This window comes from Dermacentor andersoni, chromosome 6 (genome assembly GCF_023375885.2).
Source record: "Dermacentor andersoni chromosome 6, qqDerAnde1_hic_scaffold, whole genome shotgun sequence".
Lineage (NCBI taxonomy): Eukaryota > Metazoa > Arthropoda > Arachnida > Ixodida > Ixodidae > Dermacentor > Dermacentor andersoni.
The window spans coordinates 98,969,000-98,995,688 of record NC_092819.1 but is presented as its reverse complement, the minus strand read 5'-3'; positions in this window follow the sequence as shown (position 1 = coordinate 98,995,688).

The window sequence follows — 26,689 nt, the reverse complement described above, 5'->3', positions numbered from 1 at the left end:
TTTTATTCCGGACATTCGTTCTCTGGGAGCCTTCTCCCTTGCACACTGTCATAGGGATGCTCGTGAAGCGGAGGAGCAATTATTGGTTGCCTTAACCCGATTTTCTTGGTAAATTCTTATAGCAGTATTTTTCGCTCATTTCTTCAGAGTGATTTGTATAATCTTTTTTTAATGATACTACTTTTTCTCCCTTGTACCATCAGAATCTTGACCAATCTTGAAACCTCGGATGACAGTGACTTCGTGCCCGTAGCGAAGCACAAAGCAAAGAGACGACTCGTCAGGACATCTCCTTCCACAAGTAAAGCAACTGTGATCCCGACGCGAAAGCCATCAGACCTCACAATTTTATTTGTGCCTGCGGCTGCCAGCGACAATCTAAACCGGATCAACCGCCAAGCCACATCTGTATCGCGCCAGGCACTTGTTCCGGGTCAGATCAAAGATGTAAGGATCAACGCCCGTAAGAACATCCTCGCTATAGATGTCACAAACCGCAGCGCGCTAGACATTCTGAGCAACGTTAAGGTGCTGGATAGCATCAACGTACGCTGCTGTAAACAAGATGATCATGACTCTACGGCCGGCGTTGTGTATGACGTAGATAATTCCATAAGCGATGCTGACCTGCATATACTCATCAAGCCGGCGACAGAGGGAATTGCCATATTGCAAGCCCGTCGCCTGGGAAATTCGCAATGTGTCAAGTTAACTTTCAAAGGAGACAGCCTACCGTCACACGTGAAGGTCGGTCACTTCCGACACATTGTACGGCCTTTTGTGCCAAAGCCGCTTCAGTGCAGGAAGTGTCAAAGGATAGGGCACGTTAGCGCGGTTTGCACAAATGCTGCCGTGTGCTGACGGTGCTCTGAGTCGCACAGCCCCGACGCCTGTGGTGCAGAAAACCAAAGGTGCGCCAATTGTCAGGGCTCTCACGATGCAACTTCAAAGAATTGCCCACGCGTGAAAAATGAGGCGAAAGTCTTGAGGCAAATGGTTGGGGATGGTTCTTTGCACAGGGAGGCTACCGCTAAGGTGCGGCGATTTCCAAAAACAAATTTCCAATAATCGTCATTTGTGAACCAAACGTTGAGACCGCCATCCGCCTATGAGGATATGAAGCTTTTATGTCTGCCACCTGTAGCGACTGCAGCAAAGTCATAATTTATATCAGATGCGATTACAAGTATGTTTTACACCCAGTGGCACCTGATGACGACAATCAGTACGTACGTTTGACTATAAAATGCAAGAACGTCGCACTCACGCTCGTAACTGCCTACATTTCACCTTCGAATCGATTTGACAACGCAAGACTAGGTGCAATTTTAACAGCGACACCTGGACCATTGGTTATTACCGGCGACTTCAATTCGCATCGTCATCTATGGGGAAGCTTAAAGATGGATTGTCGAGGAAGACGTGTACTATTCTTCGCGTCGGACTATGAGCTCTACTGCCTAAATGATGGCAGTCCCACTTTTGTGCGGGGATTGATATACAGCAGCTGTCTGGACTTTATTTTTGTTTCAAGATGCCTCAGCGCCAGTGTGAAATGGTTCACGGACAACGAAACGCATGGTGGAGACCACGTTCCAACATATGTTAAAATCGACGGTATACGCAAGTCACACTTTACTATAGTTCTTCATCACATCGACTGGCCTAAATACACGTTGCTCATGGAGAAGAATTGCCACGAGATCCAAGACTGTCTACCTGGCAACATTGAGAAACTAATTAACGCCGCTGCTCAAGAAGACACAAGATCTTTTAGGCCTATTCCTAAATTTTCTGAATTCTAAGCAGAATTGGAGCGGCTTGGAGCAATTCGCCGTCACGCGGAACGAAGGTACAGGCGCACCAAGTCCATGTACGACCTAAGGGAGGCGAGACGCATACAGAAGAAGATCCAGCGTCGGATCAACTCCCTGCAGTCTCTAAGAAGGAAAACCTTCTGTGATTCCCTTGATCCGCATAAACCCCTATCACATATATGGAGAACAGTGCGTGGTCTTCGAACATCACCGCAATAACGCCACCCCTTCAAATGCCTGGCTCTCTACCAAGCTCGCCGAGAGATCGACGTAGCGGACGACTTCTGTTTCAAGGTTGCTGGTCTACCACCATCGTTCGCCACACGTGATCTCCGTGATGTTCCAATCTCGCGGGATTCTCGTATGGACAATCTGTTTTCCATCGAGGAGTTGCAGGCGGCATTGGCAGCGTGCAGACGTTCCTCATCGCCTGGGCCTGACGGGGTGACATACGCAGCTCTTGGAAACCTCGGTCAAACAGTCCGGCATGCACTTCTAGACGTGTACAATAACTCATGGCGTGAAGGAGTAGTTCCTGCTGCATGGAAGTCCAGCCGCCTTGTGCCTCTGCTCAAACCAGGTAAATCACCCCTAGACGTGGCGTCTTATCGTCCCATTGCTCTGGCCAGTTGTCTAGGAAAGGTGATTGAAAGGATGCTGCTGACGCGTCTAGAGTGGTATCTAGAACACTACAAGTTATATCCTGACACTATGGCAGGCTTTCGACGCGGACGCTCTTCTGTAGACAACGTCATAGATCTTGTCTCGTCTGTTCAGCACTGAAAAAGCCTTAGGAGACTGTCAGCGGCGATGTTCCTGGATGTGAAAGGCGCTTATGACAACGTAACCCATCAAGCCATCCTGGACGCCTTGGGTGATGTCGGCCTAGGCGACCTTGTTTTTCGGTGGATATCCAGCTTCTTGAAGGACGGGTGATTCTTTGTGCAAACAGAGGATGGGGCGTCATCATAACACAACACCTACCGTGGCGTACCACAAGGCGGAGTCTTCAGCCCCAATCTATTTAACCTCGTGCTCATTGACCTTGGTCATACCCTTCCGCAATCCGTTCATGTGTCGATCTATGCAGACGATATATGCATTTGGTCATCAGGAGCGACGCGTCCCCAGGTGCGCGCCACACTTCGAAAAGCGGCCACACTAACATCAGGTTATCTTCGAGCGCGAGGTCTGGAGCTGTCCTCCGAGAAGTGCTCTATAGTCGCTTTCACGCGGAACGCAATGAAACCGTACGTTATCAGAATTAATGGACAGCCAATTGCCTACTAGAAGACGCACCGCTTTCTAGGAGTGATAATAGATCGAGACCTTTCCTGGAGTCCTTATATCTCCTACGTAAAAAGGAAATTAGTCATGATAACCCACGTGCTCAGATTTCTTGCGGGAAAGTCATGGGGTGTGTCAGTGAGTGCGATGCTCCAACTCTATAACGCACTGTTCCTCGGTCTCCTGCGCTATAGCTTACCTGTACTGGGTGGGACCGGTAAGACCAACCTCCGTGCCCTCCAGTCTGTACAAGCTCAAGCTCTGTGAATTTGCCTTGGTCTTCCTAGATGTGCATCCAAGGCAGCAACAATAGCCATCGCGCATGACCACCCCATCAATACGTATCTTCAAGTCGACACTTCAAGAATGCATATCAGGCACTTCGCCCGACTTCCATCGCATCACCTCTCCTCCATTCCTGCCGCTCGACCTCGTTCAGCGTTTAGCAAGATTATTGCCGCCAACCATGGAACTTTACCGTCAAACTCCACGCCTGCAGCACGACCATCTCAACCGCTGTGGCGCCTCCATCCACTCCAGGCTCTTCTTGTTATTGCCGGTATCAAAAAGAAAACGGAGATGTCAGCTTTCGCCCTCAAAAAAACCGTGCTTTCAATGCTACTTGACAACCACAGAGGACGCATCCACGTTTACACAGACAGTTCTGTCTCCTCTAAAAGTTCATCTGGAGCAATGGTGATTCCCACAGACTGTGTCGCCCTCAAGTTCAAGACATCTCACATTACATCATCGACGGCTGCAGAACTCGCAGCTATCTGTGCTGCTCTAGAGTTTACTGTTCACAAATCATCACATTCATGGTCCATTTTACGTGACTCAAAGGCAGCTCTCCAGTGTCTGATGTCCCCTTTCAACCACGGACCAAATGTGCAACTAGTCGCAGACATCCGACTACTACACCATCACGCAATCAACCAGGGACACAACATCATCTGCCAGTGGATACCGGGTCACTGCAGAATTTCGGGAAATGACAGTGCAGATGACGCTGCCTGGTCGGCCCATGATGGTGCCCAGGTTATACCCATACCGCTGTCAAGAACAGATGCAGCCACAATTCTTCGCTCCCTCGCCCGCGAGCTTACGCAGAATCTGTAGAACACCAGTGAACTCACGAACGCCCGTCTCCACAGATTGGATCCACATCTGCAACTCCGCCTGCCACCAGGGTTACCACGAGCGGAAGCAACACTTCAGTGCCGCCTGTGGCTCGGCGTGGCATTCATGTACTCCTATTCATTCCGCATTGATGGCCGGCAGCCCTACTTGTGACACCTGCAGCTGCGAGGAGACGATTGAGCACCTCCTATGTGACTGTCCCCTTTACAAAGTGCCAAGAAAAGTGCTCGTGACCGCACTCGAAAAATTGGACAATAGCCCCTTTACAAAGGAAAAAACTCTAGGACACTGGTCCAGACGGGCTTCGGCACTCAAGGCCTTAAGGGCTTTGCTGAAGTCTTTAAGGACATGCGAATTGTGCGACCGCCTTTGAATGTTGTAGCGCGTAGTTTCGCGTTACTGTATGAATTTTCTGGTTTCCATTTTTTTCCTCTTCTTCTTTCTCCTTTTATTCCCTTTACCCCTTTCCTTAGCACAGGGTAGCCAGCCGGTACTTACACTGGCTAACCTCCCTGTCTTTCCTCACCTTTGTCTCCTGCTCCTCCTTGACCAATCACTTCCAGGGAGTATGTACCGTCAGGCTAGGAAAACTAAACGGAATGAAATTAGCCTAGCAAGAAGGTTGCTGCGCCACGCCAGGTGTGGTAAAGGCGGAGGTTGTTTCTGAATGTGTGGACTTAAGCTTTGCTCCATATTGCTTTTTCTGTAGCCGGTTTAGAGCCCCTTTTGCGTCGATACTGGAGCGACGAGTCTCACAGGGTGCTTTGTTTTACAGCGAAGCTGTTCATGGATATGCTTCCGTGCATTTTGCGTGTCCGTGCGCAAAAGCCATGGGCCGATCCCGAAGATAGTCCAATACTGGGGCGACCCTCAGCAGAGCTGAAGCAGGCGTATACCCGCATACGAGAAAGGTGAGCAAGGCACCAAGTGAAAGAGCCGGCGTTAACCTGGATGAAGAAGCCCTCATTGTTTCTTTGGACAGTGTTGCCGTAACGGGTGCTGTAGTTGCCAATAAGAACACACATAGCATAGCGGGGTGGCGGCTGAGACTTATGGGTGGTCGATTATGTTAAGGGTGCAGCGCCAAAGCTTAAACGGGGACGTAAGCAAGACAAGTCTACGAGTGAAGACTTCGAAATAGGGTTTCAGTATTCGAAGCGTCGTATACACTGGAGGGATACAGATATCTCAAAAACAATAACTGCTGGCGACAAAAGCAAGATTAAACAGAAACAAGGGATTATTAGAAATGAAACAGCCAACAAACATGTGCCCGACGGCAAAGATCATATTTTGGCAGAGCTTACCATCCCTGTGACTGCGTCCCTTTGTTTAAACGAAACCCACTAATTCGGAAACACAGATCCGCTCCTTGCCGCATTATACATGAAGCAGCGCAAATGGCGCGGGAACAAAGCTCATACGTCACTAAGTCACATAAGGCACTAGCAGAAACAGAGCTCTAGTTAGGGGGAAAAGCTGCACGCATGAATGGCGATTTTGATGCGACTTTGGATTTCCTAGTTTGTCCCTTGCGTTTATAGTTTTTTATCGCCTATACTTTTTTTCTTTATCTTTACTACTTTGTGGAATCTTTCCTCTGTCGTCGGGAGTTAATTTTCTTCCCATAGCTGTTTCATCCCTGTGTATGCATTCGGCGCTTGGGATATAAAGCCTCCTTTCGAGGTGTGCGCTTGTTCTTGTCCTGCATAAATGTGCCTCCTTCGGTTACTACCAATTAAGGGAGGTATATATAAGTCAATGCTCCCGTCATTCATTGCCTTAAGAACTTGTGAATAATTTGTTTTCTCCTTTCATTTTGTTCGCGCTAAAAGCCGATTACTTTTCTTTGGAGCTAAGATGAAGCCGACGATAGACCTTTGCACCTCGGCCTTTCGTTTTGTATGCGGTCGTTGCCACTGCATTTCCGCACGTCATATTTGCTAAAAGGGCAGGTGATAAATATGCGCGGATTTCTACAGCCAATAACGAGGACCTGGCCAGGCACGGCAATCTCGAATGGGCGCAAAAGGTCTGCATATTGCTTCCGTGCAGCAGAAGGGTAATCTGCGAAAGTGCTTTTCGTCGGTCGTACTCTTCCGAATACGAGAACTGCGCAGCCCCTATCCCCCAGTTTCGCTGTGAACGTTGTATACGTTCACTTGTATTTCAATGTTAACGTTGCCTCTTGGCAATCAAGCCAAAGTTATATTACCCCTATGGGGTACTGTAACAGCGGCTGTTTCGTATTGTGCATAGTCTCTTTTTTAATTTTACTGAAATATGTAAACTTTCTTTCTCGGTGTCCTTTATCTTCGTTATAATACTTTCGAATATAAGGTATAAAAAGAAATAGCCTCGAAAATACCTTTACCTTGAAGGGGGGAAATATTGAAATCGGGTAAATTTCTGAAATGCTGAACTCCTGTTGTTGAAACATTTGCTCTTGCTGACGTAATATCCTGTAAAACGCCACAAGTCAACTAAGAAGTTTCCTGCGATTCTTGACAATAAGAGCTCTATCTTTCGTTCACTTGAAATGAAATCATTCATTCTTAACAAAGGCTTTGTGAGTGCTGCATAAAATGATGAATATATGTGGAAAGCTTCGTTTTTGTTCACGATAATATATTTTTTAGCTAAGTATCCTTCATAATGGCACCGGTTGTAAAAGCTAGCGCACGAGCGTATTAATTCATTTTCTTGTTGGACCAAGGCACAGCTGACGCCGCAGCCCGCAGCAAATCGAAAATAATTCTGCTATTGCCAATTCAAGCTTATATCATTTCGGTACAATTTTGCAAATATTTTCAATCCTCACCGTGCACTTTTCTCCAATGGCCCACCGCTTTCGCTTCCACCACCCTGTGCTTGAGAGTGCTGCAGTTCTTCTTTAACGAGTTGACGTACTGACAAGGCGATGTCGTGGGAGGTAGAGGTAGATGACCACGCTGGTGACTGCGGTCATGTTGTGAAGTCGACCAAACTTTAGCAATACTCGGCGCGTCTTCACGGCATCAAAATCGCGGCAGTGACGTCTTAAGTCAGAAAGGGTGCGCTGATCTTCCACTGATATAAAAAAATTGTAGACATGCTCAGCAATGTCTTTTTGGAGATGCCTAACCATATGTTCGTACGAGATGCCCGTGTTCACAATTCTGAGCAGTTTCAATACTTCTCCAATCTAAGTTGTGCATGTTACTCCAACCAAATGTGCTTTTCGCGAAAGGGTATGCTCAGCCTTATTTCTTTTTGAAAATGCATCCCCGAAGCAGATCTTCTTTTCTTCAACGAATCTTTTCAACGTGGTCATCCTGCTCTTGTTATCGTTGAACCAGAGAAGTGCGGTTCCAGTGAGAAAGAAAAGGGCGTTGGAAAGTTGCGGCGTTGAGTTCCACCCACTGTGACCGCTTAGCCTTTGATAATACTCCAGCCAGTCGTCGACATCCTCATCGCCTTTACCGGGTGAGGTGCGCGGTTATTTCTGATACACCCAGCAGACGAGTTGCCTTGGGCGCTCACTGTCATTTTGCATATTTGTGTCATGGATGCCGCTAGATGCTTGCGTGTCCGTCATATCCGTGTCGTCAAGCGGTAGTCCGACATGGCGCCGGTTTTGTTGGACGGTTGGTAGAAGAAGGTTGTTCAACGCGATTGCCCCAGATCCTCTACCAAAGTTGTTACGGATGAGGTAGCTTTACTTACAAGATGAACGATGGGCGTAGAGACAAGATTAGGGGTGGTGTGGCATTTTCTACCCCGCGCGCTGTTCTTCAGTCTCCACTTCTTTGGCTCCGTCGCGCATTGTTGTCTATAATCATGGTTGGCTGGAATTTTCTGTCACGAACAATTCTTGCATAGGAGCTTTCTGCGAATAGGGATCCTGGCTTTCATGTCAGCATTCGGGTCTTGCTATCATATATCCGAGGTTTATTGATTTATTTACTAATACTGCAGGCCAGTAGGCCCAAGCAGGAGTGGATGAATGTACACGATACATGCTACACTAAAAGGACAAAAAAGAAGAGTACGCTCCATTGCAAAAATACTAAACATAAATTGAGATAGTAGACCAGCCACAAAAATGAAGAATATAATGACAGAAATAGTACTTTGATATTAATAAAAAAAGTGCAACAGAACTGCACAGTAAGCAAGCCTGCCCGCTACTGAAGCAATACATCTTGAAGTTCTGTGCTGATATTAGCGGCGTCGAAAATGGAGTGAGGAAGTACACTCCAATCAGAAATAGTCCATGGAAAAAAGATCTTTTTGCATGCATTTCTTTTGGCAAAAATTAGTTATAACGCATGTTTCTTCATATGACGTGTCTTTGCTATAGCAACAGGTTTCATATATGATAAAGTGCTGCATAACGAAACGTCGGGAACCGGAAACCTTAATAAATTCATTTTCGAGCGGCGAAATGCTTTCTTGAGCATGTCAAACGAAAGAATGAGCCTATATAAATAAGAATCGCGTCAGAAGTTGGTTTAGGTTATATTTAAACAATTACTTAATTTCCGTTTCTACTCGCGGGCGTCCAGGCTAAACATGTTGTTCCAGTTACGGGTTCGGTCAGAGTTACAGATAATAAGGCTGTTTGCAATCATTCTCGAAGGCTTGGGGTAACCATAAAATTCGATAACGTAGGATCTCTCAATGGCAGCTCCTAGTTTTAACTAATTAAACCCTGTTTGTCAGGTTGTGCAGCCTGAACATATACGTTCTTAGTACAGGCCGAAATGCAATTTCACCATTTGCCGAGGGCACATTTCGAAAGCGGTGTCCTTTTCGAATAAAAGTTGACGCATGGTCAAGGCTTCGACACAATGTAGTCTGGTCAGGTAGCAAATTAGAAAAAGCGCATAAGAGTCTCTCTCGCCAAGTCAAAAGTTAACTGTGCTTTCGCAACCCACACGTGTTTCTGGTTCACAATGCCGCACGAAATGATCATGACCATGCACAACGATGCTTCAGCATGGTGCGGGCGCGCGAGATGATAACACACCACCAACAAATTTAATGCGATTGCTCCTTTTTTCCATGCTTAGGATCTCGGACACGCCTTTTGTTACGAAGATATCATAAGGAAGTTGCGCACTCTGTGTACTAAAAGTACAACACCTATATAAGGCCATCCTAAAAAAAAAAGAATTCTTCAGTATGTGAACTGCGCCGTCGTTGGTATAGCCAGGTTTCGGACTCTAATGAAAGTAAAAAAAGGGACAAGCCTCCGGAGTGCGTTTATTTTGAAGTCTCACTTCAAAATCATCCAGCAGGCGGAGCTTTCGAAAATTCCCAACACAGTGACTATAGCAACCACAGCAAAAAGCGATAGAAATCGGAATTACTGTGTCAACATATTTTGCTACAGTAGTGATTGTCTCCGACTGATCCGTCCTGTCTCTTTCGCAGTGTGCTGATGCGTTTCTCTTATTGAACGCTGTGAGCTAGTCTAGCAGTTCAGCGCTTTAAGAAGCGAAAATACATGTAGGTAACGCAATGCCTTTCTTTTTTTCACCTTCTCCAGACTGCGGAAGCACACTCCAAAACCCAAAGTTTCCGCTCTCTACACGCACGTTTTTGACTGGCCAACTCATCCCTAGCGCAGCAACAGTGTCACTGAGCGTAATCTCTTGGGTGTTAACGACGGCGCCCAGGACCGTAGAAGTGTATCGGGGGCTTGGACTTTGGGTCCGGAGCTTGAACGGGGCAGAGAGGGGCACAAGCGATGACGCGAGGCGATCGGTGTAACGAGTTACATTATCTTTAAATTATACCTCTATGGAGTGGTCATTTCTACAAGCTTCCTGACAGAGGGCAACACCAACGCTGCAAGCTTGTGCTGAAGGCTCAGGACTCGTTGGCGGGGGCGTCTTTTAGAGACCTTCTGATTGGACGAGGGGTACAGGGTGCGCGGCGAGTTCCCTTCACGTGCTGCGGAATAATTTGGAGGTGTTTCAGCTTGTTCTGCATGAAATTTACGTAATGACACCTCAAGCAAAGTCATCGAAGGACCACTGTATAGCCGGTGCAGAGGCAACTGCAGCGTGCTAAACTTCATCTTGCCTGCGCAAACGTGCGACGTGCACTATTATCCATGTGGTATTTGTGTTGGGAACTACTTTGGCTGTATAGGTTCTCACTTTCTGAAGAGAACCGACGTCTCTGGATTACCAGGGTGAACGAGAAATGTTCTTCTGATCGCTTGGCGTGGGAACTAGGACATAGAAGTCGATACATGAAAGATTGCCGCGCGATTGGCCGCTCGAGGCACCGTGCGGGTATTTGCGGGCTTCTCTCATGCTTGGAAAAACACTTTTATGTAGCACGTATTCAGCAGCAGCAAGCTGTATTGGGAGTTTTTCATGTTTCTTGACATTTTTATCATTGACACTTTTCATCTTATTATAATATTTGAGAAGTTGATTATGTATTTCAGACTGATTATGTAATTAGGTGGAATGGGAAAAAATAATCTGATTATCTCCAAGTGACGGCAAGCCACGTAAAATTTACATATTTTTAAGCTTTGGCTGAAGTTGCATGGGACACCCTGTATAGAACAATCCCGGATACCCCCGGCGGTTGCTTAGTGGCTATGGCGTTGGGCTACTAAGCACGAGGCCGTGGTTTCGAATCCCGGCCACTGCGGCCCCATTTTGATGGGGGCTAAATGCGGGAACACCTGTGTGCTTAGATTTAGATGTACGTTAAAGAACCCCAGGAGGTCCTAATTTCCGCAGTCCCCCACTCCGGCGTGCCTTATAATCATATCGTGGTTTTGGCACATAAAACCCCACAATTTTTTTTTCACAGACCCAGATCTATTGCCCAGCATCTACCACTGCTTTGGACGTTCGCACAGTGTGCCATTGGTCACTCGACAACAACTCGACAAGTGCGATTCACACTGTACGGTAGGATGCTGTAGCTAACCAAACTACATTTACGCGTGTAACAAACGAAGTAGCCGGGCAATGTGCCTGTACAGATATTTTTGACCACATGTAGAAGTACACATCAAAACTTCCATTTGTTCCGCAGCAGAACGGTTCCACGCTGTTAGGAACGTCATATGTATCGTAACTGCAAATTTGCTGCTGAACAACAGCTCACAACTACAGTGAGAATGCTGCAGTAAGGTCACACTAGTGAAACAAATTTGGAGGGGGGAGGTGTATTGAACATCCTGAAAGTGCAGTGTCTGTTATGAGGACTCCGTGATAGTCGTGATCATTTGCGTTTCTTTAACGCGCACCCAAAGCACGGTACAGGAGCGCTTTCGCATTCTGGCCCCATCGAATTGTGGCCACCGGGTCCGGGATTCAAACTCTACCTCGTGCGCTGCAGCGCAATGCCATCGGCACTGAGCCACAGGGGCGAGTATAGCCTAGAATAGATACGTATATTTAAGTATATGCTGCAACTCTTTATCTAGCTAGAACGATAAATTGAAAATATTGGAAGCACTAAAAGTTTACATAACAATTTTTATATTATTGTATTAACATCCCTATTGTTTAGTTTATTCGCGCTAGAGCTGGCCCATCGCCTTTGGCGTAAAAAGCGTTTGATACGTCAGTCATCCAGCGTCTTGTATCGTTCTCTGTGCAGGCAAAGCGGCGCTTTGAATAAAGACAGTATGGAAAACAACTGGGCAGTACAAAAGCATTTGAAATATGCTCGTGTGTCAACATGTGGGCACCCTTACATGCACCTGCACAAGATCAAAGGCCAACTCTGCAATCTCGGGGAACAAATTAACGCCTCTCAAAAGAAAAACAATCACCAAGAAAGCTTTAGTGTTAAGTGTAACCATCACAGGACTGTCATTTTCTTATTCTTCGTAATTTATCCATCTCAGGGCCTATCCCATTACACATATGCGGGACGTCACGAAGTGCAAAATTGTGCGTGTATTTCGGGGGTATAAGACGTTACTTGTATTGTTTATCAATTAACGATTCCAACACTATTTAAATAATCACAAGAAACGTATTTGCACGCATTCCTGCAGCGGATTTTCAGCATTGTCGAAGAAACGATTCGCCGGTTCCAACATGAAAAGTTTGACGACGTGTTTTCGAATAAGGCTTTTAAAACGGCATCCTGAAAAAAATCTACAAAAAATCATTAAAAGAACCCAAGCGGCTGCACGGTTCGTTTGTAAGCAGAGCTTCATCACATTGAAGGATTGCCTAAACATTTTTTACACTAATATTGATCACGCAGTACAGATACACTTTGTAGTGTCTGTGTTTTCATTATACCACATACGCTGGGACCAAATAGTCAATTTGGGTCAGGGACATTGGGGAAATTTTAATCATCGGAGACACGGGGGCTCACTGCGATGCGCAGAACATCAGCAGTCTGCACACCATTGAACCTATATTCATATGGCATGTATGCGAAACCGCGTGCATAATGCCAATGAGAGAGTGTCATTAAAGGCCAATTCGCTGATAATTCCTAATGTGAATGGTCTTCTCTACCTTTTGTATTGAATGCCTATAAAGAAAAGAAAACGCTTCTGTTTTATTTTGCTATTATATTCACTTTATCGTTTCTATAGCTTGAAATAAAGAAAGCATCATACATCGACTGTAACATAAGGCTGCAAAAGAATTTCTTACTGGTTTCTCAGACCAGGGCCAGGTCGACTATTTCTTTGGCTGCGAATGTTTCTTTGTCAGAATTCCCCTGTAGCTTCGTGCCACTGTAGAGTAGATTACAATTTTTGGCCTCCGCAGTCCTGGTCTGCTACATGCATAGCTTGTAACTTTCCATGGGGTAAAATACGCTCTCCTATATGGTACAAGAGCCTTCCTAAACAACGTTCACCTAAAAAAAACGTAATTGTAGTGTTTGTCATCAAAATAGGGTTACGGCAAAACGTTCTTGAAACTTGAAGAACTTTACTATTGAGAAGTCAAGGCAGTGCTAAAGCATGCATGAGTACGCAGAGAGAGAGGCGAACACACAAACTATTAGAACACCGTAATGTGTAGAAGTGAACTTGCGGTCTTCACGTTTGCGGACGTGTCTTTAACCTGCTAACCAAAGCCGGGGAAGCACAACATCTGTCTTCAGTTAGCTCAGACTCAGACTAACTTTTCCCTATTGCGTGTGCCCCGGTTCTTACAAAATGCCTTGCAGCTGTCTGTGACACTGCACGTCAAGCTCGAAAGTTAATGGATAACACATTTATGCGACTTTTTATTTATCCTCCTAATCACTGAGCGGAGCACATGTGTCTCATTTTTTTTTATCCTCAAGTGCAGGAACATCAACTTATGATAAGTTGTGTCTGTTTATCTCTTATTTTGCTTTGATTGTCCGTATTTTCTTTTCACTGTATCAACTTTACCTGCAGTGTATGCAATATCACCGAACACTCATGCGTTATGCAGTGGTGACGGCCACAAAATTGAATTTCCCCAGCTCTGCCTTGTAAACAAGCTTGTGAAGAAAAATTGTGCCGAGTGCTCATACGTTACTCTTTGTCTTCTACACAGCCTGCCTCACCTCTTTCTGATTTCTTCTGTGTTTGGTTGCATCGCTTCCAGAGCTCCACGCGGGCAACACATTTGCCGCTTCCCGCTCAGCATAGCTCATGCTCAAGGACACAACTGGATGAAAAGAAAGTGCTGCGTATGCATGGGGGGGCCATACAATCTAGTGTCAAGGAATTCGCAGCCTGTTGCAAAAACATTTCAGATGCCACGCTAACGTTGGATTCATCACTTTTGTATACCTTATATCGGACAGTCTTTCGTTCTTTGTAATTCACCTCCATATTTATGCACACATTTCATTTTTTTGCGACTTCACTTCTAGTGCATTGAGATGTATGCGTATGGTTCTCTCAATATGCGAAAAACGACGTTTGCGAAGGCCACGGATGACAGGAAGTCGCAAATATTTGTTATGGGGCGTGCACATTTTCATCGGCACAGCAAAACTGTTACTGCGTGCGTATGCGTGCGTGCGTGCGTGTGGGCGTGTTTGGGCGTGTTTGGGCGTGTGTGTGTGTGTGTGTGTGTGTGTGTGTGTGTGTGTGTGTGGCACCTTGGCTGATGCCTAATGTTGGGGACTTATTTACCAGATGAAGGGACTTCTTAGCCCCTTCAACCCAAAATCCCACAATTCACAATTCACAAAATCCCATGTATTTTGAGTCACCAGTGAGAAAAGCAATTAGATTTAATGTTGTAATCATTACGGCCTTTCTTTTTCGCTTATGCACAAGGGTATTGTATATGGTATGTATAGGTTATGTATATGTTATGTTATGTATATGTATATGTTATGTATTGTATATGTATGTATATGTATATGGTATGTATATGTGTTTCCAGCAGCGTATGCTATCCTCAAAATATATTTTTTTTCTCACCAAGTCCGGAGGGGTGCTTAAGGGCATCTTATACACGAACAAATGAAACCAAATGAGAAGTCTTTGCTCAGCTTTAACCACGAAAAAAAAACAAAATACAATCTGTGTAATCTGTGTAAATAAATACAGATGAAGAATAATTTTATATAAAATTTACTGAAAAACTGTTCAAATTACTTTAAAGAAAAAAGAAGTTCCTTCATTACTAGTGCCAACTCTACGGCACATACTTTAAGTAGATACATAGAAATTCTGGCTACATGAGTCTGTATTTCCTATTTATCTTTTCACCTCCACTTCCCCCTCCCTCCAGGGTAGGGTAGCAAACGAAATTTTTTGTCCCGTTTAAACTCCTTTGCTTTTCTCGTTTCTCTCGTTTTTCTGCCTCTTTCGCTTGTTACCTCAGCACGCAAAATTACGCTGTTACCAGTCTCATACCATATAGTTTCTTCTTGAAGCATATTATAGTTTTTTGTTTGTTTTCCTGTAACCCACATCTACGAAGGCGTCGTTCAGTTAGACAACTCAAAAAGCTTGTCATCCGAGTATGCTGAAAGCCATGGTTGCAGCCATCCGATTCGTTAGATCTTGCTATTATAACACGCCCTCAGAGAATGGCGCTTGTAAACAAAGGACTTAGCGACAGTTTGCATTAGAAAGCACGGAAGTAGTTCGCATATATAATTCACGGACTATAACTTAAGCGCGCATACCCATAGGTTTGCATCTGTGAAACGGGCTTCGATCGAAATTGTTTTCGTATTCACAAAGCCGCTCAAAGCTCCATGCGTTCACGCCACCGAAATTTAGTTTATTGTTTTACACAGCGTGGAAGCCTGCTTGCTGGAAAACACCCATCTTGTTGACACAGCGTGCCTTAGGCTTTAGTCACAGTTTCTTGATGACCCAGATTCGAAGGGATCAATCCACAAAGTTTGCGCTATTCGTGTTATACACTTGCTTTCGAGTCGACTCACCGCAGTTGGGTTTTGAAGTCTGTTTTGGGCTTCACGCACTACACAAAGCGAAGGAAACAATGAATGGATTTGACATGTAAATGTGATAGCGTCTGTGTTGCTTCTGAGTAAAAAAGAACAACACCACCCGAGTAACAAGTGGATTGCTGTCGACACTTATAAATGTCAGTTACGAGTGCGCTTCTGGATTTTAATCGTTCTATTGTTGACCTTCTTTATTAGAACACTATTTATTGTTGCCCTACTACACTGATATTTCGTGGATTTCTCAGGATACCCGTGAGATTATGCTCTTTCTTTCCGCTAATCAAAGCAGTTACTCGCGCACAATCTGTTTCCTGCACACATTTGCTAGCTATAACGGGTATGTCATTAGGTTCATTCTTGACCCAACACTGCATTCTTTACGTTTTATGATATCTCTCCTCGCACAGATATTTGCCATCTCGGTTACTTGTGGCTTCAGGTTGGATGGAAACAACTTTATAGAAAGTATGGCAAAGTTTAGCCACCCGGGCTCAGGTCTCCCATGAGGAGACTTAGAGGCCTTGTCTCGTCACCGCCTCTCGGGCACGCTGAACTGCCCCCTCTTTTGTCTTGAAGTTGGAGCTGCGCAGAGCGGCAGCCCACTTCGACGCAAGAGCCCCCGGAGCTTCTCCAATTTGAGCTTCTGTAAGAGGACACTCCCAAGCATATGCGAGAGCGTTGCTCTAGTTGACTGACCTAACTGCAAAGAGCACTCAGGTATTGCGCGGGGAAAATGTGCCGCAGTCGCGCCGCACTGCGGGAAGTGTGTCTGCAGTTGTCGCCAGACGACTGCCTGGCGACGTTTCAGTAGGGCCAATATCCGCCTGCCAAACTGGTATTGCTTGGTGTCGTCGTTGTATCTGACTAAGCGCGTTCTCGCGTCTTTCGCGCCAGGAGGTTCGAATCCGAAGAGGGGGGTGTCCGACTATGCGCGGTGGGTCATTTTTCGTGCAGAGCGGTGGGATACATCGTTCAAATTTAGGGAGGCCTTCGTCCGTGGGGGTGGCGACGTGCGCTGGGAACCACATGATCACGGTGCTCTCGAAGTCCTGTCGACCAGCTTTACTTAGGATCTGGAGAGCTTCAGAGAAAATGCGGCCCGCGCGTAGTTACGAACTGCAGATTGTGAGTCGCTAAGAAATATCTCGCAGAGGGGGTCGGTAAGCGCAAGCGCAATCGCAACCTCTTCCGCTGTTTCTGGGTATTCCGTGCTGACACTACACGCGTGCGTATGCCGAGAGTTAACGTCTACGACTACCGCCGTGAACCGGTCTTCTTGAGTGTATTCTGCCGCATCTACGAAGCGCGTAGCCCTCTCCCCACAAAAGGAGCGCAGCAGTGCCTTGGCACGGTCCTAGCGTCGGCCCGTTTTATGTCCGGGATGCATGTTTCGAGGGATAGCGGCGGCGATCAGCGTGTCTCAGATGTCAGATGGGATGGCCTGTTTCTGACCATGTTGGACGGGGTTATTGAAGCCGAATTTCTGCAGGATGTACTGACCCATGGCTGGCAGGAACATGCGTTCCAGTTACGAGGCTCTTTGCGCGTCCACGATCTCCTCAAGTGGGTTGTATACCCCCAGCTGTAGCAGACGAGTAGTGTTCGTGGATTCCGGTAGGCTAAGGGCGATCTTGTAAGTCTTGCGTATAAGGATGTTGAGTTTCTCACTTTCGGTGACATTCCAGTTGTGGAAGGCAGCCACATAAGTAATGTGAGTGTATGAGGCGCATAGACGCTGTCCTCCTTCATGCCCGCGTGCATCTTTGTAATGCGTTTGATCAGGCGCGTAGCCGCTTTAACCTTGCCTTGGATCTTGCGGATATAGCTTCTGCGTTTGACCCGTTGGCTGCTATATGCATGCCGAGGATGCGTATCTTCGGGACTCGGGAAATACAAGAGCCGTCTTGCGTATGTTGGAGTATTTACTCACACTGGCACATTCGCCGGTAAACTGTGGCCGGCGGTGCGGGTGGTAGAACAGAAGCTGCGATTTCTGTGGATATAGCCGGAGACCTGCGTTTTAGAGGTAGGTTTCTACTGTAGGTTTCTACTGGATGCTTGTAAGGTGCATTCTATCAGACCGTCACTACCGTTGTCGACCAACAGGATGATGTCGTCATCATATAAGGCGTGATGGAGGACATTAATCTCGTCGAAGTAGGCCGGGAGACTCAACATCGCGAGGTTGAAAAGGAGCAGGGATATGACCGACCCTTGAGGAGTGCCGGTACTTCCTAGTGCGTGTTCGTCAGATGTCATGCTGTCGGCCGCGAGGGTGACTGTGGGGCGCGACAGGAAGTCTCTGATGCAGCTGCGCTCGCCTATGTTGACCTTGCTAATTCGGCTCAGGATTGCTGTAACTGCTACATTGTCCAATTCCTTTTCCAGATGTAAGGCAAGGATGGCCCGGTTGCCGCTAGTTGGGTCGTTGATAATCTGGAGGTAGAGCTGGAGCATGATGTCTTGAGTGGAGAGATGTGACCGCGATCCCACCATAGTGGATTTGTACGCTCCAGCGTTCTCAAGGTAACGGTTGATACGGGTGAGGAACGCGTGCTCCATCACCTTGCCAACGCAGGATGTGAGCGAAATAGGCCGCAAGTGATCGACGCTGGACGGCTTGCCTGGCTTCGGTATCAGGATTGTCTTAGAGCGTTTCTACGCCTCTTGGATGCGACCCACTCGCCAGCATTTGTTGACGTATGCCGTAAGAGCGATGATCGATGCATCATCGAGGTTTCGTAGAGTCCTGTTCGTAACCAGGTGCTGATTTGCCATTAAGGTCCTGGAGAGCTGCGCGGATCCCTGACTCATGAAATTCTTCATCGAGCGTCGCATTTATTTCACCAGTGTAATCTCCTTGTTGAACATCGGGTCGTCGAGGGTAGTACTTCTCCAGGAGGCGGGTCACGATCTGTGATCACTCACTCGCAAAAGGCGCTGCAGGTTGGCACGCTGAGCAGGCTCCCTCTGCGTTTCCCCCAAGATGTTACGAAGGAGATGCCACGTTCTGCCATTGTGCAGGTACCCGTCGACTGCATTGCAGATGTCGTACCACTGCTGGCGGCTTCAGATCCGGCAATCTTCTTCTAGCTGGCAATTCACCTGTGCGACCTTCTTACGAAGCTTTCGGTTGGGCCGTTGCTTCTTCCATCTTACGTGTGCCGATGTCTAGGCTTCCCAGAGGTGAGCTAGTCGGCTGTCGATCTTGTAAACCTGGACTTCGGGTGCGACCGTCTGTGTCGCCCTGTTCATGTCGCCATTGAGTGTCTCCATCCATACCTCGATATCATCGATGGTCTTCTTATCTCGCTACTCGACTCGTTGCATTCGGAACTTGTCCCAGTCTGTCCATTTGAATAGCTTAGGACGAGGCGGTGTATCCGGCTGAGGAATTCGTGTTTCCGTGATCATGCGGTCACTACATAGATCTTCAATGGTATTGCACCACGTTGCTTGAGGGATGTTCCGGACCGCCGTCAGGTCCGGCGTCGTGCCCCGTACCGTCGATGTGCCCGTGCGGGTTGGCGCCGTGGAATCGGTAATAAGAGCTAATTCTGCATCATGCAAGTCGTGCCACAGGCGTCGGCCTTTGGCTGTAGTGTAGCCAGATCCCCTGGCCTCGTTCGAAGCGTTAAAGTCTCCCCCCACCAGAAACCGTTGTGCGCCCGCCAAGGCAAGCGCCCACCGAAACAGAGAAAGGAAACGACGCCGCGAGTGAGCCAGATTACTACGTACGTTGAGGAGAAATACATTGTGTGTGAGTGTACGATTGGGAAGGAGCTTTACGAGCACGCGTTCCGCGTTTGTGCGAGGTGCGATGTGTTCTTGCACTACGATCTCTTTTCGAATTAAAATTGGGAGTCCACGCAAAACGAGAATCGGAGAGGCGTGTGCGTGTAATCTGGAAGCTTTGATACGGTGCATACTGTTTCCTGTATCATTATGACGTCTGGATTGGGCTGCGCATGTTGTACGTGTTGTTGCAGCAGTGACTGCTTCCTAGTGAAGCCCCGACAGTTCCACTGCGACACCACGAGCTCATTAGTGGGGCTGGAAATCGTGGTGCTGTACGTGTGCGTTACCTGAAATAGCGCTAGTGTGAATGACTGCAGGGCCCATGGTGGCCATCATTGGCGTGCGTGAGCGAAGGCCTGTGTGAGTCTTGATTCCGTCTGCATGGGTTTCAACCCTGTGTGTGCGAGCCGTGAGGTGATTGACCGCAACGTCGATGCTGCGGATGGCCGTTTGAATTTCAGAGAACAGCTTCCTCATTTCTTCTTTTTCTTTCCGCCAGTAATTTATCGGGACATTTGCTTTGCGCCAATCACTTACTGCGGATTCGAGCTTGTCGAGCTGTTGAGACTCGGAGCTGTCCGTCGCGCGTTTCTTTGCGGGCGGCGCCGCACTGTCATTACCGTTCCTGACGGGAGGGGGACTGAAGTAGGCTTAGATATAGATGACTGCGCCGCCGACTGTAATCTCGCGCACTTCTTGTTTAACTGCTCCACGACTGTGCGTAACTGCGCATTTTCGAGCGGTACTACCTCTAATGTCACATATCTACATACATGCCACATCTCTCGAGGGGAATGCCTCGGACGACTCCGTTGACTTGATTTTCGGGCGCAGTCTCGCAAGCTCGAATCTCAATATGGTGCCCATCGAGCTCAAAGCTGGCGAGTCGGCGGTACCGTTCTGCATTAGAAGAGTGAGGGTTACTCACAACGATGATTTTTTGCTGCATACTTGGAAAGACAATGTCTTCCGTGGTGTTTTGTGGAGATACGCTTGTTGCCCTACATTGAGCCGAAGCGAGGCGGATGACCCCGACTGTGGCGACGTTCAAGCCACTCCGTGGCCTGATAGCAACTTTGTGGGGATCACGTGGAAGGGTGGGCATCTTCCTTGCCCCAAAACTTGCTGCTTGTGTGCGCGCGGGCCTCGCTGCGCCTTGTTCTTGCTTCCAACGCCGGCTTGAAAGGCGAATACAATGTTAGTGTTAGCGTGCTTGCCCTCACGAGGAAGTCTTTCACGCCGGCCAATGGTGCGCGTGAATCGGGAATCTCGGTGGGTGATTGGATTGGATTTGAGACAACTTTATTTATGCCTGCAGTTGGGCGCTCGCGCGCCCCGACGAGAGCCTACGTCATCCTGGAAGTCGCCGTTACTCGGCGCGGTGGATATCCGTTCGTTCAACTTGTACTTCCATGGTGGTTTGAGGAAAGTCGACGCGCAGCCGTAACTGCGGCCCCGGTGGCTAGCAACCGGAGCACGCTTAGGCGTAGCGTGCAGTAAGCTTAGCTCGGCGGGGCAGCGGATCCGGAGGAAAAGTCCAGTGAAGGGGTGAAAAAGCGATTCCCTCCTTGAAGACAAATATCGGTTGAATTCAAATAACTTGCTGTAGACGATGGCGCAAAATTACACGGATATTTTGCGAGAACACTGCGAAACCATTTACGAAAGACGGAGCCAACGTGAGGTGCATCCGCTTCCTTCGGCTTATTCTTACCCCTCGCTTAAGGTTTAGGATGGCGACCACGAACACTTAGTCTTTTCGTCGTCGAATGGCCGGCAGTGCTGCATGCGATTTTTGATGATGTGAGCAAACCATCGAATGGTACGAAGTTCACTGCCTTTCTCACCAAACAACATCAAACCAGGTGGACTCCGAAACATATCCTGAGTGTAAAGTACATGCAAAATCGCCACGTTCCTTCCGTGCACCAAAAAAAAAAAAAAAGCTATTGGCGCAGTAGAGCATATATTGAAGTGCACCAGCTTGGGTGACAGTTTGTAGTCCTCCCGTAAATCCTCCTGCATGCTCGTATACAGTGCTCACTCTCTCCCTACTTTTTTCTATCCCCCTTTCTGTTGACTGTAGTGTAAAATAGCGTGAATCGGACGCTGGTCAGGATGACCTGCCTATCTGTCCTCCTCTTGCTTGCTTCCTCACTCTGAAAAATATTCGTGTTTTGGAAACGCGCTTCTACATTCAAGGAAGTGACCGAAGTACGACCACGTGATTTCTCTTCATAAGATATTAAAGCGAATTGCATGTTAAGGAGGCCTAGCCACAACATAGCGAGAAGCCATTCCAGATAAATATAGTAGTGCGCACAGATTTTTTTTTTCACAACATTTCTGCATCAGAACTTGCAACACATTTTAGTCAGATATTTCGCGTTTTCATTTCGTCCAGTACCGAATACTATATGCATTTTTCTGCAACCTGGACAGCTTGGAATTTACAAAAGAAGAACAATCCCAGAATTCAGTGACAATTGAACAACTGAACTTATTTCCTGCCAACAGCAGTTGTGAGGCTCCCACGAGTTATTGAAGAAGAATAGTAAGGTGGGTGCTACCTGGCATACTTCTGGAATCTCCTGGACTGCACGAAGCATGGAAGAAAGAAAAAAAAGTAAGAGGAAGAATTATGAGACAATCTTGAAGCTTATAAGTATGAAAACTAAAAAGAAGGAATCACGGGAAGAGCGCCTAGGACGTGAGGGGGAGCGGTATTTTGCAGTCACCATGTGCGTCGGTCCTGGGTTCATCGTTTGCTTCCCTGCGGCCCCATTCGGAAGTATAACTCCGGGCTAATCGTAAAGACACTAAGCAGCTATTAGATAGTTTTATATTGTCTGCAAGCGGCATACCGCTTGCGGATTACCGGGCTACCGGAGGTATAAACGTGAGGGGCCTGGTTGGCAGCGCCATATGGTAGCGCAGAGCTCAACCAAATAAGCACACTGGTACTACTGCAGTGGCCTAGTGAAATCTACTGCGCTACTGGGGTAAATTTTTGGCAGTGTCGAAATAGTGAGCGCGTTGCCTTCTTCAATTTTTTTTTTCGACAAATACATTCACGGAACACGAAAACATGTTTGTAAGGCTCGCCCAACAGCAAGCTTCGCTATATATGCTCCATCACCATTTCAACAGGGGGCGAAGAAAGTATAAAATACATTGTTTACTCGAGTTTATCCCGCACAAAAATTATTTCTTTAGTGTGCTGTATCCCCTCGATAGAAATATGGCTTTTGTATTATGCCTATTCTTTAAAACACTTAGTTTCTGCTTTGAACTATCTTAGGCTGTACTCGAACAGCAACCGACTATTTCTTCATGTTTCTGGGACTGCCACACTTTCTGAGTTTTGCTGTTTTTGAAATTGGCCAAACAGGGTCGTTTACTTTGGTTGTCCCTCAATGACTATAGAACACGCACAAACAATTCCAACTTGGACATGCAATCCTGAATACTTTATTCCGTTATGCATTCAGTAATGTAAAAAGATCTTAGCGCCAATTAGACTGAAATTTAACACAACAGCAAAAATGTGATCCCCGTACGAACCAGACGATGCACTAGACAATGCCCAGTAGGGAATTTAGAGACCCTACCTACAAAAGGGGCGTCGCTATTTGTTCCTGGCTGAGACCTATTTGGGCTTTCAGATGGAGTCGCGCTCACGGATGATATTCGCTCTGCGTGCATGCTGATGCAATATGCGTCAACAGACGGAAATTTATGCGGCAGATAATTAATTCCTCCGGCATGCATAATCTAGAACCGACCGCGCCGCCCGTAGAAGAAGCGAATGTTACGACAGGGACTAGACTTGGCTAACATTTTTCCGTTCGTCTTGGGTTTACTGAGAGTCGAAGTTATTAACGAACTTCGTAGTCCGTAAAAATGAGAGCACAGGTGCCGCTCTTCCCGCACAGAATAGTTCGCCCCTGGCACAGTGTGCCGTGTGTAGGCAAGCAGTTACCCGGTAACGTGGTAATCTTAACGGAGCCTCAGCTCATCGTCTGGTTGCTAGGCAAGGAATCCAATTACCGGAACTGCCCGACTGAAAAATACCTTTAGTTGTGTTCGCCGAAGTGCATCACTCAGCGATGCAGGTGATTTAAAGTGGTCCTTCGACGAGCGGAATATATAAACGAAATATTTCAATTATTCGTAAAAAAACTAGAGAATTCAGATAAACAGATTACAATAGTTCGAAAACAGAATATTAGCTCCTGCGGGGATCAAAATTATTTTCACGATTGGCCTTTATGTAACTATGTACATCGTGTTGATTGAATACTAATTAGGTAACCTAGAGAATATATGCTCCAACTGCAGCAGTGAAACGGTTCAGAACTCAAGAAGCGTCCACTTGACAGAAATCCACTTGACCAAGCATACATCTTTCTCGGCAATTCCCCCAAAACGTTCTGCAGGAAGCCATTCGCGTTCCAGATCGTTTTCGGGCAAACCTTTCATTGCTTGGTGTTTGTCATCAAAATACAAATTCACTGAGCAAGAATCGAGGAAAAGGTTTCTGAAAAGCACGAAAGCCCTGGTCACAATTTTCGAGTGGATCTGTGGCTTCGTTTTTCAGCCGGGGCTGCAGTGTTGCCGGACATCACCTCTGCGAAACGAAATTAAACGCACGCAGAATTAAAAGGATTGCACCGCGTAGCTGCTTGAGAGTTTATTCACCTACGTGAAAAAGGACCTACTGCAATATTTACACGCCTTAGAGGCAATGTATGGCACCATTAAGTTCCGTCAGCTACTCGTGTGCTGTCTATGACAGGCAAACACCTGGAGTCGAATCCACAGAGCGTCTTGCCATTTGCTGGCCCCATATTCTAATATTATGTGCAGCATCTAGATTGGCTGAAATGCTATCTTACGAGCAATGCGAGCGTAAAAGCATAAGAATACAGGCCCTGTGCCCTTTTTATTTAGTGAAAAACGGCACGTTGTCCAGCTATAGAAGAATAAGCGTAAAACCGCTGAGAAAGAAATTCACCAAGAGCGTACACTCCTATACAGGGCCGCGGTCGAATTGACTGCAGCGCTCCAAGCCTGAGCACACTTCCTGAACCTGGACCACACTTCCGGTTTCCGTTTTGGGTGCGCGCGTTTTGAATGCTAGCTGGAACGCGTTAAGCCGACTGCGCTAATCGCCGCGGTATTTGCTTTCTTTATTTTTATTTTGCTCCTAGTGCTCACCTGCGCGCAGTCTAGGTGCGGAATCGTTTCATTGTTAAGTAAAAGTGATTGCGAACGATCTTTACAAGCCTCCGTCGAATATGTGTCATTTGCCATTTCATAAAGAAGACTCAAGATACGTTGTGAAATGAGAAAATGTTTATTCTAGTCTATATTTATTCTCGTTCCTGGCTTTTTGTGCATTCATCCACGTTGTGATTCCAGGCAAGCAGCAGTAGTTCCCGTACGACGCTGAAAAAAGTAAATTACAACCATGTGTCATTTTGGTATTAACACCTTATGGGAATAATGCGTGTAGAGGCTAAACGTGCGAAAGTGGAGAATGGTCGCCATTAAAAAAAAGAAACAAGCAATTTTCTTTTGCATACATGGCCCAGAAAATACCCGACTAATCCTAATCAATGCCGTACATATCACGAAAACGACCGATTTCCAAGCATTCCCCCCCTCCTGGTCCTTACTTCCTGCACTTTAAGAGCACAAAAATAAGCGGGCAACTGCGCGTTTCCAAAACAACGTGGCTTCAACCGACGCGATAGTGCGCTGCTTATACACAGAGGTGGCCACAACACAGGCTGTCTAATAGACCATGCTGGACGCTCGCAGGATTGCTTTTAATCAAGAGATGTGCTCGGGTGCAAAGACTGTTTTCAGTCGCTCTGAAGGCAGAGTTCTCGAGTTACAAGTTCCTGGTGTATGAGCTCCTTGGCGTTATCTTTTGCGTGTTCTGCCAGCGCAAGCAGCACACTCCCTTGTTGTCACTCCTGGCAATCGCTCGTCCCGTTTTTGACAAGCGTGAATACCCAAAGAAGGTATATATTGTTGCGGGGCCACAGAAAGCGTCACAAGCTTGTCCCGCTAGGATTTAGTACACGCCAAACTTTGTCACCATGGCCAAGCTGCTTTTCGCTGCGTCACGACAGGCGCGGTGAGTGGGTCTCAAAATTATCACAAAATGTAATGAAATTAATTACAACCACGTTAGAAGAGGGAGAAAGCGACATGAACTTGTCCCCGTAAGATTCAGTATGCGCAAAAGAACTGCGCCACACGGACGAGCTGCTTTTCTTCAACTGCGTCACAACACCAGGCGTGGCGAGCGCCCCCGAAAACTACCGAAATTAGTCACAATAATGTGGGATTCACAGAAAGCGTCGCAAATATCTCTCAGTACGAATCTTTAAATCAAATTAACTGTGGCAGGACCGCTGAGCAGTTTTTCGCTAACTGCGTCACAAGTCTATAGGTTCCGGAACGTGCCGTGGGCCTAATAGCTCGAAATGCGTAGCAGACTGTCAAACAAAATTTATCATCTTGCCCTAGTCCAATAGTGCAGTGGTGCCGTGTCGACGTGCAGAAGAGACGAAGGAACTCGGAACACTCGGAACCCAAAAAACCAGACTAAATAATAAAAAAAAGAAAAACAGGCAGACGGGTCGCCGAACAAGCCAACGCTCAGATGCGCAGCCGGTCTCGCTCACTTTGGCGGCGTGTCTGACGTATGACCCATGCATCTGGCGCGTCATTCGCCTGTCGCTAGGTAACGCAAGCAAACTAAGTCTCAAAGTATAACTTAATTTATACGCACATCTTTTAGTTCCGGCGGGAAAGAACTTAAAAAAAATAAAACAATGTCTTTTAACTTCATTTCAAGTTCCTTTTTGCCGCGGTGCTCACAGCAGGAAACGGACGGCATTAGTACTACCGTGACGTATTTCCTCTTGCCAGTTTTCGCCGAGTGTCCCCTCTTGTTGAATCCTTTCTCTATGGTAAAACCGTCCACACACTTATAAACGACAGATAAACTTGAGCAGGTTCGAGGTTGAAGTGCGTTCGTATGGCATGATTTCACAATACACTTCGGAAGATGACTGAGGACAGAAAATTAAACTGGAAACAAAGCGTTCAGTTCTGATTTTTTACCTGTTTATTAATATCGGCTCATTGTTTGTTTGTTCGTTTGAGTATGTGTGCTTGTGTGTTCGCGCGTACGTGCGCATTATTCGCATGCAGATATA